Genomic DNA, 20,192 nt, shown 5'->3' on the forward strand with positions numbered 1-20,192 from the left:
AGGTCTTCCCTTTGAAGCGTGACACTCTTTGAACTATAATTTGCTAAAGGTTTCTAGATGCTTGTAATACGATAGTTTATTATCTCTTCGTGTCGAAAGATTCTCGACGAGATTCTGAATTATAGGTTTGGGAAATATTATTCCGATTTTAATTAAAAATTTAATTTATATTTAATTTCAATCATAAAAATTTTTGGGGGATTTAAATAAATTTTTAAAAAGTTTGCTTTGCTTGTTATCCTAGATAAAACTGTAAGAAATATATTACTTTCAATTAATATTGTAACAAATTTTATGCACAATAATTATGCAAAACATATTTGTATTAAAATTTTACTCGAAATACTGCCAATGGTGTTATCAAGCAAAGTCTACTTGTACGAATTATTATTTCACATAAAATTATTCTATAAAATGTTCGAGAATGGTATGAATGAATAAAATAGGTTAAGTGAAATCATTTAAAAGAATCTTGCGGAAGAGTGTGAGTTGAACATTCGATAGAGTTGCGACAGGTGTTCAACGAGTAGTTTTGTAATAGTTGCTAGAGGGTACATTCGATTCAATCACGTGGAGAGATTTCACTCATTCATATACTTTTAAATCCAGTGAACGATTTTAAATGAAATAAATTAAGCTACTTCTTACTTCTAGATCGCTGGGTGAAAAACAAAGGAAACATAAATTAGAGTGTGTCGATTGGTATCGATCTCTGCCACTACGCTATTAGCCAAACCTCGTTAGAATTCTAATTGTAAAATGTCTAGAACTAAAACAATTTCAAGATAATTATCTTTAGGGTAATTAAATGCTACGACAGAAATTCGTAATTTTACTTTGATAATTTCAAACAATTCGTTTGATTCAAAACAAATAATTAATAAATTTATTGTGTGATTTGGGTCTAAGAGGGATACATTTTGATGATATCGATACGTCATACGATACCGATTCGAACGGTAACAGAAAACCTCGGACTAAAATTCTCAAAGTTACACACTGGAAATTAAAAATCATGGAATTGAAAAGAAACGCTATAATTATAACTTAATTATTTCTATAGTAACTATACATGTATAGGACATATGAGGTTTACCATATATAACTAAATTTTGTATGAAAACTATTTATTAGCATACAACATACATAGATATAACAAATAATACAGGTACATTAATATGTAGATATGTAGGACAATAAATAATAAAAATCCAGGTCAATAATACTCGTATTCAGAACGTAAAATATCGCAAACTACAAATTTTTTATTTCAAACGATGTAACTTATTGTTGAAACGAATTGAACAAATCGCGAAACGTCTTAGCATCTTAATCAACGAGAAAGCGCTAATATTTGTATCTAAATTCACGATTGCATCGATCGTAAAGGCGCCTGTAGCAATGCAAACCGCATACGCTTGCGGGCCGCGGTGAATTTTTCAGGCGTCTTTCCTTTCACCGCCGTTGAATAAACGATAACACTATTCCGTAATACTATTACATTCATAAAGAGAAATGTCAGTAGCAGACTCTCTCGATAAAAGCTCCTCTTAAATTTGCTCGAACAACATACGAACGTTCAACTCATGTCGAACAAAGCCAGAGACACTAAATGCACGTTAGAGAACAGAAGTAACATAGCTTCTGTTGGAATAAATAATGCATGAGCTTCATAATTCGTACTTTTCTCACTATCAGTCACGTTACGTTACGAACCGCCTTGCAATTACTGTTTCCTTCCATTATTGTTCAGTGGAAAGAAAGAATCGAATCTCCGATCGAAAAGCTGTGATGACAGTCGAGAGATCCATCGGTGAAGATATTCTTCTATTGTAGCTTTCAAGATGTTCGACGCGATCTAGCTGCGATAGAATAATAAACAGAGAATGCCGATGCTGATTTACGCCTACGCACGCACGTATCCACACCCCGCACGCGTAAACAATACCTGACGATCATAAATCATCCTGATAAATGAGCGATTGTATTTTTCAGTGGCCACTTAATATTCCTTTGTTTATGTACCCACACTCTGTAGTAACCCTAAGTAAGTTCAATTACAACGAACCTTTGGTCTATTCATGGATAAAATGAAATTTGAAAGGGTTTATTTCAGTTTGTTATTGATAGTTCATTATTGGAATAGTCGGGTTAATAAATTAGGGAAAAATTATTACGGTGGATAACATGGGTCACAGCTATAATTCAGAGGTAGAAATGATTATACAGTAAACGAAAGATGAAAGATCATTATAACGTATTATACGCTTCTATACCAAGATCATAGTTGACGTAACTACCAAAATTCTGAAAAATGTGTGTATAATGTCATCGAGAATTTGGACGAAAAATATGATTAAATATGAACTACTTTAATTCGCTGTATCTTTTAATAAAACTTCGGAGAGAGAAGATGAATCCGAAACATAAAATCTGAACTTCATCCTTTCCTATATTAAGGAAGTTTTTAAAATATACAGATCCTCGTATTAAAGATAATAACATCATCTAATTTACAAAGAACTAAGTACCGTAAAACAACTACAGCTTCTAATTCCAAATACAATAAAGAATATCTTACATCACTATACCACGTGAAAGCAATAATAGGATCACAGTCTTTACCATCTTCCATAAACGACGAGGAGTCAAGTTACGAATAAATCAAGATATATCCAGTCAAGGTTTCAGACCAGTCACTTAACTCGAACATGATAGGAACAGTTTAGTCTTTCGAAAGCGATCGCGAGTTTGCCGGGGCTACCGGGGACACGTACGTGTCAGCTGTGAGTAGTACTACGATCACGTAAACCGTGATCCAAGATGGCACCGGCGGTCGGGTCAATATCCTGGCTAGTTGGAGAACGGCGCCGTCGATCCTGCGCTAAGTCTCGAGGAAACACCGCGGGAAGGCGCCACTGAAAGCCTTTTTAATGGGAACTGGTTTCAGCCACGACCATGGACCGCACGTTTGCGTTTCGCTTGACCTCGGCTTCAACCGTCGTCGAAAGAACAAAGGGCCACGCTGCTACTGGTTTCCACGGTTCACGGGAACTACTTGGTTTTGTTTAACATTTGAGACCCTTTAGAAACAGCTACGAGTTGATAAAATAGGTGTTTTCCGACAGATATAAAAAGCTGACGAATAGAATGGGAAGTGGGGGTGGTTGAGTCAGCTGATTGAACAGACATAAGACACGTACTACTGTCTATAAGTATTTAGTTATTTGGATCGAGGGAAAAATTATAGGATTGGTCGATGGAATGGAAGCAGTAGGAACGAAGTCAAAGTCTTTTGCTTAGCGAGATTGTAACAGTAAGCGGGAAATGTATCTGTGGAGTGATTTGGAGAATGTTAAATATCCTTGGCGAAGTGTACAATTTTGCAACGACAAAATAATAAGTCGAAATCGAGGGAAAATCCTTGTAACGGTTCTTACAGTGAGTTTTAACAGATATTTATTTAAGATGAAACTCAAGGAACACGCAGATCTGTTTGCAAGGAACTTAGAAAATCCCTTTAATTTTAATTTTGCATACTGAATTAAAATTGCCTAAAAGATATTAAATAGTCAAGGAACACGCGAACAAACACGGTCGGCGAACTTTATAGCTCGTATGATTTTCACGATTGGTTGCTTCTGAGGAAACCTATCTTTCTGAAGAAACCACGCTTCCGTACCGCGTAGCTTGCGTGTATTTACGGTTGGTTTTACTATATAGCATAACAATTCAGTGTTTCTTGCTGCGCCTTAGGGATCGTTGGCATTCGAGAATATAGGTTCCGGGAAGATGGATGTTTGCAAGGAGATTTGATTCTCGTGGCGAGATTTCAATATGGCCGGTACCTCGTCGCTTCCCGCCATAATCCGCGGCATTGAAATCTCCGGACTTACCTTTCGAGAAATCGCGGCATCTACGAGCCAATGGAAACATTTCCCGCGTTGACTGTGTTCGCCCTTGAACGCTGCATTTAAATTCCTTTTTACTCTTATCTTGTGCAAGAACGTCCAACGGCGAGCAAATACCAATCGAGTTGTCGCGTAGGTGTGTGATCATTCCGACTTATCTTAGTTACTGACGTTATAGAACGCTTTGTCAAGCGATAGAGGCTTTATTATTTTTATTATTATATATTTACTATGTAATTTTTCTCAAATCCATTTACTATTTTTCGGATACTGTGGAAGAATAAGAGTATAGTAACCGAGGATATTATGGCGCAAGTCGAAGAAAGAAGGTCTTTGAAAAATAGTAGTTGCGGTACGATAAGATTTCTGTCGCGGAGGTTAGTGGCGCGTTGAGTCTAAGTGGTATTCTTAGCGGAGACAAAGGTTTCTTGATATGGATGACAAAGAGTCGCTTTTGTTGTCTGTAGAAACATCTCTCGACGTAATCCTGTTTCGAGGAATTACTCGCTCCGTTTCAAAGGATGCGAAGGAGGATAACCTCCCACATGTAGCTTCCGACCTACGCAAATTGCGAGTATCGATAGCCTGGATGCTCTGTACCGTGTAGAAATTGCTTTCCGCGTATCATAACTTGTGAATATAAATTCAAACATACACGAATAACTTTCTCGAGGATTTTCATTTATAGAGTTCCAATTAGCAAACAAACTTGATCTTATTTAATATTTTATTATACGACGACGTACGATGCAAATAGAACAGTAAATTTATAATAAAATAGTTAAGAACTAAAAGCAGTGAAAAGCCTTCAATTTATATCTCCTATCTTAATAGTTACGGTCTGCAGTGTACATAGCGTATCTACTTTCTACCAAAAGTAGTATCCTTCTCTGAGTTACGCTCTACGTTTCTATGTGGCACATCTATCAATCGCTGGCTCCGCTCATATCAACATCGGCCGCGTCATAAACATGGAAGCACGCGGTCCGATTCGGCTCGTATGCAGCACACTTTTACTCCAGTTTGTATCGTGGAACCGGTTTTCTCTCTCGTAACAGGCCACGCTAGCCTCCTTTAGCAGCAGATACACACCGTTCCTCTTCTGGTAAGCAGCGTGGTGGTCACCGTGCTCCTTGGAGAACCGGTTTCAAGTCTCGGTCTTCCTTCAACGAATTCCCTCTCTTCGTCACCGTCTCCCCGATTTTTCTCAAGTTCCATGGCCTCCTGCGAGCTACGAAAACAACGCGCCAACGGGTTTCCCTGGCTCCAATCACGGACAAACTCCTTTTGACTGTCTTGCAAACGCGTCATACTTACGTTTACTCTCTTCGCGAAGGATTCCCCTGGTCCTCTATTTTCTTTTCCATGGTACACGACGGGTGGATGCAATTAAGCCCTGTCGGAAGATTGATCGAGGGAGTTAGGGTTATGATCGTTGGCAGTTGATGGTGGAAGATGATGGTGAAGATGGTGCTATTGGTTTATGAACGTTGATGACTCTGAAAGTTTGCAGTTAGGTAGACTGTGCATTTTGGAAGCGCTTTGATGTTTATATTGGATCTTTAATTTATTAGGTCGTTTATTTTTTGAGAATGTAGTTGTTTTTTTTCTGTAGAAATAGAGGGAATTCAAGGGATTAGTAACATATATTTTCTTGTTTCGTAGCAATTTAATAATATACGTATGTATAGTTTTCCTTTATTTTTAATAATAATTAAGTGCGAACGTATATAAATTGTGGAACTTATATTTTCCAATTAATTAACCTTATACATAAGTACAGCTATGAAATGCTGACATGTTTCCCTGACATCCTTTCTTTCTTTCCTTCCGGAAGCTCACTGCTTAAGAAATGCGTCCTTAGAGATTGATAATTAATAAAATATACGAATGTGGTATTTGTATAAACCTGTTTCTTGATCAACGTTCTGATTTATTATATCTAGATGGAATCTAGCAACGATGGAATCTAGTCTAACGTATACTGAATATATCTCTTTAATCAGCATATATTTATCATTCCAGTGCTTTGCAGAGCTGCTCAGGAGTAAACAATTGATCTCGTTTCTCGTTTGAGGTATTCATAGAAAGTTGCGCAATGTAACACGAAGGATAAACTGTTCTTAAAAATAAAATTCTGGTACCTTGCTTATATAAGTTATCTCGTGTCTAAATAACAGCAATATATTTCTAATATTTTATTACATACGAGCAACATAATTTTTCTTCAAAAAAAGAATATATATATATATTCACGCATATATTTCTTCTCCAAATCTACGATCAAATCTCGAACATTCGAAACAAGCTGTTCATCTAAAAATCAAATCTATTCATAAGCTTTCTCGTTGTCTTTAGTTCCGCTTTCCAGAATAATGTATGCACTCTCCATTATTTCACTTTTTTACGCTTTGAAGACTCCTGCGACTTCTTGAATCCCAGTTCTATCATCGAACCATCGCTTCTTCGAGTTTCTTGCACTTCGATGGCTCTCGAGAGCAACCATTTCCTTCAGTGCTCATAGATCATCGGCTCCATCGTGCATGACGTTACCCGCGATACTCTGAATCCCATCTCTTCTGATCTGGACACACGTTCACCGGGCATTCATTGCAAGCTGTCGGCAGGATTGCAAAATAGCTTTTCATTTGCGCAAGTTCCGCTGCTCTGCACGACTATGCTCGCTCGGTCGGAACCGTTTCTTGCGTTTATGAATCGATTGTTGCATGCTGGACGAGTGTACGAACACGCTGCTCCTGATGGGTTGTTGCATACTTTGTTACGTAGCATTTGTTTCTTGTCGTTTCTTCTTTCCACTAAAACTTTAACCGTACGAAGTTTCTTCATAACATCGTGTGGTTAGTTAAAGTATTTTCCACATGATTCAATGCACTTTTTCAACAAGTAACTAGATTCTAGAGTGCCAAGAATGATCTTTTTTACAGTTTTTCGACTTAAAGTTTCTTTTAACCTCCAATTAGAGACCACCCATTGTATGACGAGTCTGAATTTTTGTTTTATCGTTGCAATCCAGTAGAAAATGTTTGTACCGATTTCAATTGTAGGAAGATTTTACCAAATAATTATATTAGGTTAATATTTATATAAGGCAGAAATTTGTAATAAATAAAATTATCAAATAGATAATCTGTGGTAGATACGAAAATACCGTTTATAATTTAACCCAGAAACAATTTATCTCAGAATGTATTGCAAATACCGTTTAAAGGGTTCTTAGATTTTTTTATGAATCATCCAATGATGACTCTTCAGAAAACAGTTATTCTTCTTCAGGTTTTAAATATCTGGGACAGCGATGAATATATGTACGTCATCATGGACGCCCATTTTTATACGTTTATGGTCTTTTTAATTCGTTACATACTTTCATAGTTTTCTAAAGGCAAGCTTGCACTAGTGTGTTTAATAAATGACAATATAATATTGAAAAAGTAAAGGTTAAAAGATACTCTTCTGGAAATATATAATTAAAGTAAATATAAAGATTTTTAAGGAATAAAGTTACCAACAAATTTAATCGAAAGAACACAATTATTTTAATAAACTCTATTATGATCAACCTTGCCAATCAATTTCCATAATTAACTTTGACAAGTATAGAATCGATTATAATACAATTTATGCACACTGTCTCTATAAATGTATTTTACACATGAAAAGTAAATTTGGAATTTAAATGAAGCTTCATCAGCAGCACAACTCATGTTTGTCACAGCCGAGCCATAATTTACGTCATTAATGTGACTGTATATTATAGCGCAAAGGGGGTAACTAACGCTTATTTACTCGATGGTAGAGAACGGGGGCTCGTTCCATGATATTTCAACATCTACCATAGTAATCTTGGCGCGTACGTGCGCGAGTTGACGCTTTTCGTGAACCAGCAGCCGCAACATCGTTCGGGGGAAACCTGTTTCTGCTTCTGCCTCCTTCTCTTTTCTCCATCATCGTTTTTCTTCCTTTTGCTGGAACGAGCGGCGCACGTGCGACCAGCACCTCGATCAACCGAGAGTTAGAAGCCTCCGATAGAGGGACAAGAAAGCGAAATACGAGGCGCGGGATGCTGTGACTGATTTCTGTTCGAGATCGAAAGCATTCGAGTCCTCTGTTCGAACCTGTTTTGGCGCTTAGGGTAAGGAAGAGATGTTAGGATGTGGAAATTTGGAAGGTTTTCTGGGAAGATTCCACTCTTGAAAGATTGGCTTGAATTATGTTAATGAAAATGAAATGCGTTTTTGATAACGGTTTTGGTGAACTTTTCACAGAAATTTCGTTTGATTAGGTAAATTGATAGATGCCGATGTAACCTAAAGTTGAAGCGTATCTTCCAGAAATTTCAATGGACGAGAAATAACTCAAAATCAATAAAAATCAACTCATCTTCCGAAGTATGTTACAAATTCATAGTCAACTGTTATCTGTAGTAATAGACTTATTATTGTAAGAGTATTTTAAAGAATTATTTCATTGATAATACAAATACTAATGCTATTGACGATGCTAATTCTATGAAATCACTTTGTCATCCATTGAAGGTCGTTCAATAGCCAGGAGGAATGCCGCGATATTTTCAATCGCGTTCGCAGTACCAGACGAATGCATCCGCGAAATAATTAATGAACGTTCTCCGTCGGAAGAAGAACGTCGTGGTCTCGTGATATGGTAGCCAGTTTCAAATAAAACGATGCTTCGGTTTGCTCTATTTATAACGAATCTTATCCCCTCGAAAGGCGATCATTTATCTCCACGCGCTGTTTCTGCGTCGTATTTCGCCTGGTTCCTTTTGCTTTTTGCGATCGGTGAGAGGCGCACGTGCGAATCGCGCCAGAATAAACGACGAATCGCGTTAGGATGAACGAAGAATCGTGAAAACATCGCGAAAAGAGCAGAGATCGCTGCTTGTGCTGTGTGTTCGGTGAAAGGTCTGCTCATGATTGCGCAACCGTAACGGTAATCATATAAATTAACGAGCAACGAGAAACGTTGGATTTTGAGAAAAATAAGAAGAATTTTACGTGGTTTTCCTCCTTCTCTTTTAAGAAATGTTTCAGAAGATTCAGAAGTCCTTTGAATGTTTACAGTGATTTATTGTATTTGTTACCATCAAAATATAGCTACTGCAGTTCAGCTACTGTGTGTCTTTTCCATCGCAGACTTCTTTGATTTAATCGATTAAATTGACAAACATTTTGCTTGTTTTCTAAATCTCCGAGTTAAAACGGTTACATAAGAAAACGCATAAAATTTCTTTTCCTTTGTTTAAGAAATTTTCAGAAGATTTTGTGGAAAGATTTATTTAATGTTTAGGGTACCTTAGAAACGATACTGTAAGTTCTATCTTAGATTAACGAATATTAAATATTTAATGATAGCTGCTTCAAAAGAAAATATGAAACAAAATCCATCTTCTCCTCGTTAGGAGATATCTAGGAAGTTTAAAAAATCGGCTTAATACGTAGATAAATTTAGATACGAAACTGAAGGTTGTATGTTAGACTAATGAACGTCAAAGTTGATGGTAGATAATTCAGAGAACAATATGGAGAAAAGCTTATCGTTGATGGTTTTCCTCTTTCTGCTTGGCAAATGTTTCCAGAAATCTCAGACGTTGGTTTAATGGGTAGAGAGGTTTGCAGATGATTATATGTTACATTGCTGAATGCTACGTCTGACAGGTATGGTGCCATAGTATTTACGTTTATAAAGCTAGCATAGTGGATTGTAACGCCGGAGAGCTTTCTTCGAGGAAGATGAATGTTGTTAAAAAATGTTTGAATAAGTTATACGTACAATATGAATGCCAGTTATTCTAATAATTTATGAATATTTATGTACATTGTATTTTGTTGCTGGCATTTCTAACTTATATTTTCAAGAGCAGTTAATTATCGTAAAATAAATTTAAGAAACATGTACCGTTAATAAAAATAGAGCAGAAATATTGCTAAAATAGATCGAGAGAAACGAAAAAACAATTAGGTGCCGTAAAATTATAACACACTAAACGTCTCATGAAAATCAACATTTTCTATTTTCAACGTCGTCTCTAACACTTAATTAACATTTTAATTTAACATTTTAATCAACAGAATCCACGGTTACTAACATCATAATTCAAGAATCATATGCATCACTAATACTGATAAATCATGTCTGCCGTCGCGTCGTATTCAACGCAACGTGCACGCAGATCGTGAACATCTCTATATACATATGTATATTCAACGATAGAATACTTCGAAAGGTCAGTCGAGTCGTTTATATCGCTATTAGAAGTCAATGAATTAATCTACGATAGTACTGTCCACGATAATGTTCAAACGTTCGATTTAAAGTTATCTGTATTTCTGGAGGACACTATGGCTGCTCAGAATTGGTAAAATTTTATTGAAAGCAATTCAGGTGCAGGTGCACGCAGATCCAGCGATTGCACTTCTCTCTCCACGGTGGCCAGGCTGATATCAATGCACTCGGTTTACCGCTTCTTCCTGTTCGCCAGCGAACAGCACGTGCGCACGTCCAAGAAGTCGAAATGTCAGTGGCCTGCGTCGCCGCACCTCTAATCTATCGAATCGTCGATTAAATCTTTTGATCAAACGATTGGTTCATCTTAACGCTTTGGCCTTATACATTCAATTTTTTCTTTGCTCGAAGGACACATAAAATGATATAAAAAGAATTTCGATCGAGAGAAGGAGAATTCACACAGCGAGGTTTTATATTTCTTGATTCGAATTTTAACGATGCGAGTGAAGAAAACTAGAAACTGAATATAACTTAACAATTGAACTATCTATGCAGATATGAATTTATAGTTAGTCTAAAAAGTATTTGTGCAGCATCTAATTTCAACAAAAACGTTCTAGAACTTCCTTTATTATACAAAGTTTTGACAAATAACGAGTTTATAGATATTCTTGGAAGTCTGTAGAGTCATTTTTATTAGAACAAAGTCAGTGAAGAAATCTAAATTTATTACGATTAGAAAATTAAATAGACCAATGAGGTTAACTATATTATTATCAGTTCTTATCATTTATCTGAACACGTCGACTGGGCTAACCCCTCTGAATTGATTATCATAATTCAACAAACCTGAGCTAACAGGTATATACTTCGAACACGCGACCAGACTCATTGATGCGGCAACTTTGATTAACGCAGCGGTGTAGTTTGTCTTCGTTACGATGCCAGCAGATACGCGATTCGTTGCCGGACTCGAGGTCAATCAGCCGCGTTGCAGGTGTTCTCGGGTCATCGAGTCGGGAATAAATGTCAACGTAGGAGCAGAAGCGCTACGCATTCCCGGTGTTCGTCGTCGAATCACGGTGAAAGGAATGAGTTTCGCATGCAACGTGTCCAACCAAATACGCTATCCCTTCGTCTTGTACGTCTTTGTAACCTCTTAGGTATCGTTACGTGATTGTAGAGATTAGATCGAACAAGAAGTTAGGTTCCTGTGTATGCTGAGTCGATAAGAAAGTTCATGGCGAAATTTAAGAAGGAGGAAAGAAAATATATTTTTATAAAATTGGAAATATAATAATTATTAAAGTAGCGAAGTATTTTCTAGAAGAATTCTTCATACTACTTAGTAGTAAATTCGTTTTTGAAAAATATACAGTTTTTATGATCGAGAGAATGTTATAAAAGGTAGAATAGATGATAGTGTAACTGAGTTATATCCAAATCAAACTGAAAGAGCTCATCAGTCAAGAATTGAAAAAAGAACAAATTTTTTTACAACTTAAAAACGTCTTATACTCCACGAAAGTTTAGTTTCATAATATCAGCAGCTCTTTGAAAGATTCCTGAATAAAAGTCGCTTTTAGAGATGCTATACGAGGATCCAGAGAACGATGCTTTTCATAGAACTCGAACATTAACCAGACAACCGAGAGGTCTAGCTTCCAGTACATCTCCAGTTCTCATCGAACGTCTGAAAGCAACTGGATCTCCACTCTGCTACATGGATATCGTTTCAAATGTAAATGTTGGTCGCATAAGATGAAATCGAGATGACCACTACCGGTCACGTAAAATTAAGGCTTAGGTTTTAAAGACAAGAAGGTTGAGCCGTAGCATAACTTTATATTTCTTTTCTATCAAACTTTATTAAGTAACACAACTTTATAAGCACAGTTTAGGCGACTGATCTGAGAGATGTTGATTGATGAGAGTTTGTAATTTCAGTCCCGAGGTGTTCTCGTATTATTGCGGAGGAAAGCTCGGTGTGGGTGTGCCCTTTGAACTAACAACGCGGATTCGTTATTCACACTTTTCGTTAGGAAAAGTGAGCTCGTTGGTGACATTGTTCATGACGAAAACCAACTTTCCCCTTAGGTAAATACCCGCTTTTCCCCCGTAATTTGTAGGGACGTATAATATATCTAAGGACTGTTCCAAGGACCATCCATAAACCAATTACACTTACAGGATTAATGAACTAAAAGTTTAAATTTTTTTTTTAATTTTTTTAAATTTTGGGTTCTCGAGGTTCTTAAGGGTACGCGGTGAGGACCTCGACACATCTGGCCTCAGATGTGGATTAACGTCACAACCGAGAAGTCACAGATCGTAGATACGAACGGAAGATAGTATCGGCCGAGATACCTGAACGTTAGAATGATTCGTCTGGGACGTGCTTTGAAACGCTCTAGGTAGATTATACGACCCTTGCACCTATGCACCGGCTTGAAAAACTTTTACCGGTCTCCCTTTGTACCTCAACGGTGAACCTGTGCTCCCCTTATTCAATGCATTGGCACTGCTGAACCTGACGAAGCTTCTATGGCACCTGCGTTTCGTCGATCTCACAGGTTGTAGAAAATTTCGTTTCTCCAATTTTTGTATAAAATAAAATATTCCTGATCGATTTTTACAGAGAGTCTGCCTTTCGTGACAATCTGTTAGCTACGTCTTTAATTTTTATCGTAAATTTATTTAAAATAAAATTGAAATTAGAATTATTATAATTTTTAGAAAATTCTAGTTTACATTTTTCAAAGGTAGAATCTACTTCCTAGATCAGAACATATTTTTTTTTATTATTATTTAATTTGTACTTTACCATTTGTCCAGGTGGACATTCGGTAAATTTTCTAGCTTCAATTTCAGTTATACACCTAATTATTGAAATGAAATTGAAATACAAATCACTGTAGGGATATTCTTAAAGATATTCATTCGTTTGACAGAACGAGAGGTATACTTTTTATTTTAATTTAATTATTGAAACGAAGTTGAAATAGAAATATTCGCTTCCAAGTGTTGTCTGATTGGTAGGTCAGTCAGGAAATTTCTGAGAGCTAGAATTGCAATTCGTAACGAATTCTTCGTTATAGCTTATGCTATATTATATAGAGTGCCTCTCGAAAGTACCAGCAAACAAGTTTGCAACTGCTGCAGAGTGTGTAGTGATTGAATAGGCCAGTTTGTTTAGAAGACTGATGTTATTCTTGTGAAAGTTTACTTGCGTTGAGTTTAGTTTGTTATTCTAAGAGTGTGCTAGAGTAATTCAGCGACATGAGTAACCTTTGGATTCTCTAAAAGTAAAATCCATCTCTTGTAACACTATCTAACCTGTATCTGTGATTCTTTATTGCAAATTTAATCATTGAAACGAAGTTGAAACGAGAATCACTAGAAGGGATGGTCTAGTGTACAATTTAATAATACGAGCAGCTCTTCCATTTTTAAAAAATAGATTCTACGTTCCATAGGACATATATTAAATTTAAAAGTAGCTTTCTAGTGAATTAGGGCATATTTCGTTTTTTACACCACTCATCTTTTTTATGTTACAAGAACACACGAATGTTTCGTAAAAAATTCATGAAATTGCTATCACAGACAATATAGTATCAATTCGCGTGCTATCGTTACGTGGAAAATGAAATGCTAAAGTTGCGAAAGGGACAAAACTTCAATCGAAGGACACGCACTTACCACCTGCATTGTATCGAAGGGTGTTGCATGGCGACAGATGCGCAAGTGAAACCCTGCAAGGGGTGCACATATCGAGAGCCAGTTGAATTGCCGCCTGGAACGTGCGTGCCACGCACTTAGCTATAATATCGATGAAAAAGAAAAAAAAAAGAAAAAAGAGCGAGCGGCTGCGTTTCGTACAAAACAGACACCAACTGGCGAGGAACTCGGTGACAAGGTATTTGGTTGCTTGAATGGTATTTTTCAGAGTGAAGAATTTTGAACAGATTTCGATCTCTTTTAGAGGTCTTCAATGACTTCTTCTACCATATTTGATTAAATATATTTTTTCCCCGGTTATTGTTATTGGCAAAACGTGCTGTTGTGTCATCTATTCGAGAACAATCTAATGAGAGAAAATGAAAAAGTTGAGTGAAAATTAATAAATTATTTTAAAAAGAAATTTTATAAATTTCTGTCTTATTTTATATATAAATTTTAAAGTGGCTTCTGAATATTATTAAATATTTATGAGAAAACATTTTGATAATTATTCGGTAATTATTTATCAAATCTATAGTTTACACAAAGCTTAAATATCAGTTTACACAAAATTAAAATATACAATAGAGTGAGAGTGTAGCGTAAAATGCAACATTTTATATCACACATTATTTTGATGTACGTACACTAAGACATATATTGTCAATGAGCGAATTAAATATAAAAATGTAATATCATCAAAAGTTCATTTACAATTCAATGTCGTGACACTTGGAATACTAATCGTGTCAGCTGATACATATGACATGACATTTCCTTCATCAAATTTCGAAGCTTGTTAGTTTCATCAACACACCCCTGCACGTCGATTCTTTCACGCATCGGATATCGTAATATCGTTCGCGTTAGAAAGTACTGTTATACCTTCTTACTATTGCGTATCGCGTTTTAATATTACCATTGTGTACCAAGAGCTAATGAATAAACGATCGTCGTACGCGCTGTTAGCAATGCGATACAACCGCAATATGCGTTTCAAATCGTACTGATTCGAAATTGAATAGTACACCATGGATAGCCGAGGTCAATTGATATCGGACTTGTTCCTTTGTGATTAACTCCTGACATTTTATAAAATCGTATCGTGTATCTGTATTTGTTAGAACGAGAGAACAAATTCAAGGGATTTGATTTATTGCTAAATTTATTGACGACCAGTCAAGGATTGGAATTAATAGGTAGAAAATTATTTTCAGCAGACTGACAGCTAATTCTCGTATATATCTCAAGATCTTTGAAAAATATCTATACTACAGTTATAATTTTGTTAATTGAAGAAACTCTATGCTATTCTCAACTTCAAAGAATAAAAATTCTTTCATTGTTCGAATTTTGTATTTACCAAATGTCCAGCTGGACAAATTGTAAAGTACAAATTAAATAATAAAAGAAAAAAAAAACTGTTCAATTTTAAAGCGATGAAATAGTTTGTATTATTGAGTTCTGAAGAACTATCTCTCCATATATTGCTCTTTTTTATCTGATTGTATAATACATTTCTGCAATTCAATTTAAATTCTGAAATTATAATTTTATAGCTTTATACCTCATAAAGCACACATTGCATCGTACTCTACTCAAATTTATTCTTTACAGATTAGAGTGCGTTAAGGTTCTATAATTACACAACAAATCACATAACACACCAAAGTATGCGGTAACACAGAAGAATGTATACTATAGTTGCAAACACAATTAAGATTAACATTAAGTGGCATAGGTGTGTAAATACTTTGGGATGTATTTGCAAAGAATCTGGGGGAGTGTCGATAAGTAGGATAGTGGGTTGCGCGTAAAGTTCGTAAGCACGCGGTTCTCGATGACATTCTCAAACAGACATTACAATCGGTCCATCATCCATGCTTCGAACTATTCGCGCGTCTCGAACAAAGACTATTGCTGTTGCACATACCGCCCACGTTGCTTTCCCGTGGAAAATATTACACGCTCGATGAAGCCACGTGTTCGTATTATAATGCGATAAACTGTGATTTCAGGCAATCTAAAATCTTGAATTTTATTATAATCTTTTAGATTTGGACATTTGGTAAAATTGACGTAGATCTAAATAAGATCTTTGTTTATCTAAATTTATATAATACATTTCAAATCATAAAACTTTTTTTAAAGATAAATGATTTTCTGCTATCGAATTTCAATCGATAAAAGCTTTTCTGTATTATTCAAACTGGATAAAATAAAATACCTTGTATTATTGAATTTTTTTTATCATTATTTAATTTGTGCTTTACAATTTGTTCAGCTGGACATTTGGTAAATTTTATTGAATCTTGACGAAATCTAAAAGTTTCCTACTATTTAATTTATAAGTATGAAAAGTTTAATTCTTAAAATAAAAATTAAATGAATGAAAATACAAATTTTGTCAAAGGACTCCAGTTTGTATCTGACAGAGCTATGGAATAATTATATAGCTCTCCTTAAAAACTAAGATTGACCCGAGAGGTGGGAAGAAGAATATGTAAGGGCAGTTTCACTTGGACTGCAAGTTAGTTCATTCAGATAAGTTTTACTTGTACGTTGAGTCATACGTGTATCACATCGCATTTGTCATCCCTTGACCGTGGATTCGTTATCGAACCTGAATTCGTCGTCATCAACATCTCGACCATCCGATCGCCGCTATTACTTGTAGCCTCTTTTAATAACCACATTTGTATCAATAAATATCAGCTATAACTGCAATGGTAAATTCGAGTGAAGGTTCATCAAACGCCCAAAATTCCAACCTTAACCCCACATATATATTCTTTTATATATTCTCTTTGGAGAAACTTCTTTTGTACATCGCCCGTAAAACTCGGAACTTTAGTGACGAAAAGCAGAACACACGTTATCCCACGGAAACAAAAAAAACATTCAGAAATTCGTCCAATACTTAAGACAATTGTCCATTGGATATCGTTATGATGCTGGAAGACCAGCGTTGGAGGTCTGCAAAACATCCGAGTAAGGAGAGGAGAGGCTGACACGACCGTGAGACCGGCAGTCTCTTTGTTATCGTTCTTCCTTTTACTCTCCCGAAAAGAAAGTCTTTCATTGTTGTTGGACCTGACAAGTGGTGTCTGGAAATCCTCAAACCCAGCGCCAGATCTGTGAAAAGCCGGCGTCCTACGTACTTAGGAATATCGTCTTCTAATTGAAAAGACCACCCTCCGGTTAGATCACTGGAAATATACTGCCGCAGTTGTGGTTGCATTTTGGTGCGTTTTAAATGTGCGCTTTCGAATTTAAAAATAGAATTGTTGAAGAAGTTCAGGAAAGTTGGAATTACAACATTGAAATTACGTTTCTACTTTGTTATCTCGAGAAATTTTATCCCATTATATATGTATTATAATATTAGACAAAAATTTGAATGGGAAGTAGAATTTTTAAAGAGATTTGAGAACTGTTAGAAAAATTTACCAAATGTCCAGCTAGACAAATTGTAAAGTATAAATTAAATAATAATAAAAAAAGAAAGAAATTGGAGAACTTTCATGCGAAGGTATTAGAACTCCATTTTTATTCTAGTATCCTATAAATATTGTATTAATATTTTAATATTAATTGTGGTGGGAGGAATTTGGATTTGAAATCGAATTTCTAAAGAGGAATTTTATACAGAAGTATTTGAATTTTATTTCTATTACACTATCACGTGAATATTATCTATAATAATATTTATTCGAAAGGGGAAAACTTCTAAAGAACGGGATTTAGGCATGAAAGTATTAGAATTTCATTTATACTCGATTGTTTATCTTTATACTCTATTTTTATCTAGATAGTACGTGTTTTACTACTTTCCTGTTCACGTAAAGATATTTAGAAACGAGGTTTCCCGTAAAGGATCCGTTCACTTCGCCAAGTACGAAACGGTACCTCTACCAATTATCTCCAATTTCATACGTTACTTCGTACACTAGTTTATAACATTGTGGACCATTAAATTAAATTAGAGCAATTACTGGAAATTTTTCAGGCCATTTATTCGATATTATTCTTGTAGTTTTTACGTGGTTATTGTTGTTAAAACCTTTATCAAACGTTTTGCAATAACTACTTAATGCAATGCATTTTTTATAGATATCAATATACATTACGTGTGATTTATCATATAATAAAGGTAACATGCTAATTCATTAAATCGAAGATACATATAATTTGCATTAAAAAAACAAAATTTGCCAATCTGTTTAGAATAAAAAATTCCTTTAAACTTTTTACATATGGTATCATAAATTCCTATATGATTCTCAAATTTGTATAGAATATCACAGAATTTCGTAAATTATTCTTGACAAATATTTTTCCATTTCACTTCAACTTTCTATTCTGATTGTCGTAATTCTTAGATTCCATATTTAAATAAATATAGTGCTTCGTAATAAGTTACGAAACAAAATTGCTGTCCGTCTTTTTCGATCCATATAAATTCTTCTCAGACTCTAAACTTAGCTTTATTTTGTTGGAGACTAAATACGCGCAGAAACGATCCTGAATCTGAAGCTCGGCGCCATGCAAATCTAAAGACCGGTTGCGAGGGCGTCAGCTAAATCTGTTTTGTATTTCCAGTTTGAAACGAAAGGACGCTTGAAAGCAACTCAACTCCATTCTCTATTCTCTGAACCACTAACCACTTTATTCGAATTAAGGTCTTAAATTTTTCCAAACATTTTATGGATCGTGAATCACGCGAATGACAACAACGTCTTCAATCCTCTACTTTTAAAAATATCAATTTTGTCTTCTATTGAACACGTGCCAGCGTTTCACGCGCCGAAGGGTTTACGATTATGGACAAATGGAATGAGCTCTGTTGCAAGGATCAGTAACGCAATGATTCTTAGCCTTCCTTACGTTCTATGAGTATTCAGAAAAATTTGCTGCCGTTTATCGATTCCCCATGTGAATTTACATACGACCTGTAGAGAGAATAATGCGAGTCCTTTTGATAGTCATGTGTTACGAACAAATGGAACAAATTTGTGTCTTTTGGACATTATGAATGATGTTTTGGAAATGATACCTTTTTATGGATACTGTGGTAATGGGTTAAAATTACAGTGTTTTACTGTGGTAAGGAAAGCGCTCTCTATAAAACAGATGTTAATTTGCCTCGTTCTTGACATGGAAACTTTTTATAGAAAACTTACATAAAAACAATATAATTCGAATTGATCAAATTCGTTGAAAAATAATAAAAATTAATTTCTAAATAAATGGGGATGAAAATATTCAAGTTACATAATCGTACACTTGTAATAAAAAAGGACAAAAGAAAATTCTTTTGAAGCTCCTCTTCAATCTACTATACACGTACATTTTCAAATACACATCAAATAAGGAAATAAAGGGAAATTGTTTAAAATTCGAGTTACGTACGCCTACACTTAAACATAATAACAGAGTTAAACTACTGAAATCATCGTGAAAACAAAACTTCAATTTCTGACTAATATCATCTATAGAAAACCATGTACCAAATCCCAAGAAATTGAATTTCATTGATGGTTAAAACATCTCGCCGAAGAACACACTTTCTGATTAATATTAATGTAGTAACATGTACGCAAATAGTACTCCCATTCACCGACGTAACGAACACAGAAAAATCTCGTATACACGATTAATAAAGTTGGTTCACGATTCACACGCCCACAAAGGAACAAGTTCCTGGTGCAAATTGCCGCGGGACGCTAAACGTAGAAATTGAAGGTAGATACGAATCGACATAGCCCTCGAGGGAAAAAAAAGGAAGGGAACGAACGAAGGAGAAAGAGTTCCCAAAATTACTCATTCTTTCCCGAATCAAGTTGCGTAACAATCTCGTAGCATCGTAGCGTAACGTAAAACGTTGTCAATGTCGTGATGGGCTCACTCTTCTTCCCTTCCCCTTTATCCCTTTGTCACCCCTTCCTTCATCTTTTGTGTCACTATACGACTATACGTTCATCGGCGTCTCCCTGTTCCCCACCACATTGTGAGTCTTTTCTGTGGCCCTGTTCGCCACTTCCCCTTTCCGTCCGTTCGAAAACCCGATTCTCCCTACCCAACCGCCCTTTTCTCCCTCTCTTTTTCACGTTACAACTGACCCCGGCCCTCTCACCCACGCTGCAGTCCTCGTAGTAAAAATGATGGCTGTGTGTAGACTGTAGTAAACAACAGGGGCGCACCCTCCTATATTTTTGCTAAGATTCTTCCTAGGGCCTTTATTCAGGTTGATGTTTTATTTTTTATGGTTTTTTAGGTTGAAAGGATTAG

The 20,192-nt window shown here is 35.7% G+C and overlaps 1 protein-coding gene across 3 annotated transcripts in view; it reads left to right on the top strand.

Annotated features, from left to right (window-relative positions):
* Positions 1-20,192, top strand: part of LOC100744780 — a 132,604-nt gene that overhangs the window by 69,235 nt on the left and 43,177 nt on the right. The window lies entirely within an intron of this gene.

This window comes from Bombus impatiens, unplaced genomic scaffold (assembly GCF_000188095.3).
Source record: "Bombus impatiens unplaced genomic scaffold, BIMP_2.2 scf_0466, whole genome shotgun sequence".
In the NCBI taxonomy this organism is placed as follows: domain Eukaryota; kingdom Metazoa; phylum Arthropoda; class Insecta; order Hymenoptera; family Apidae; genus Bombus; species Bombus impatiens.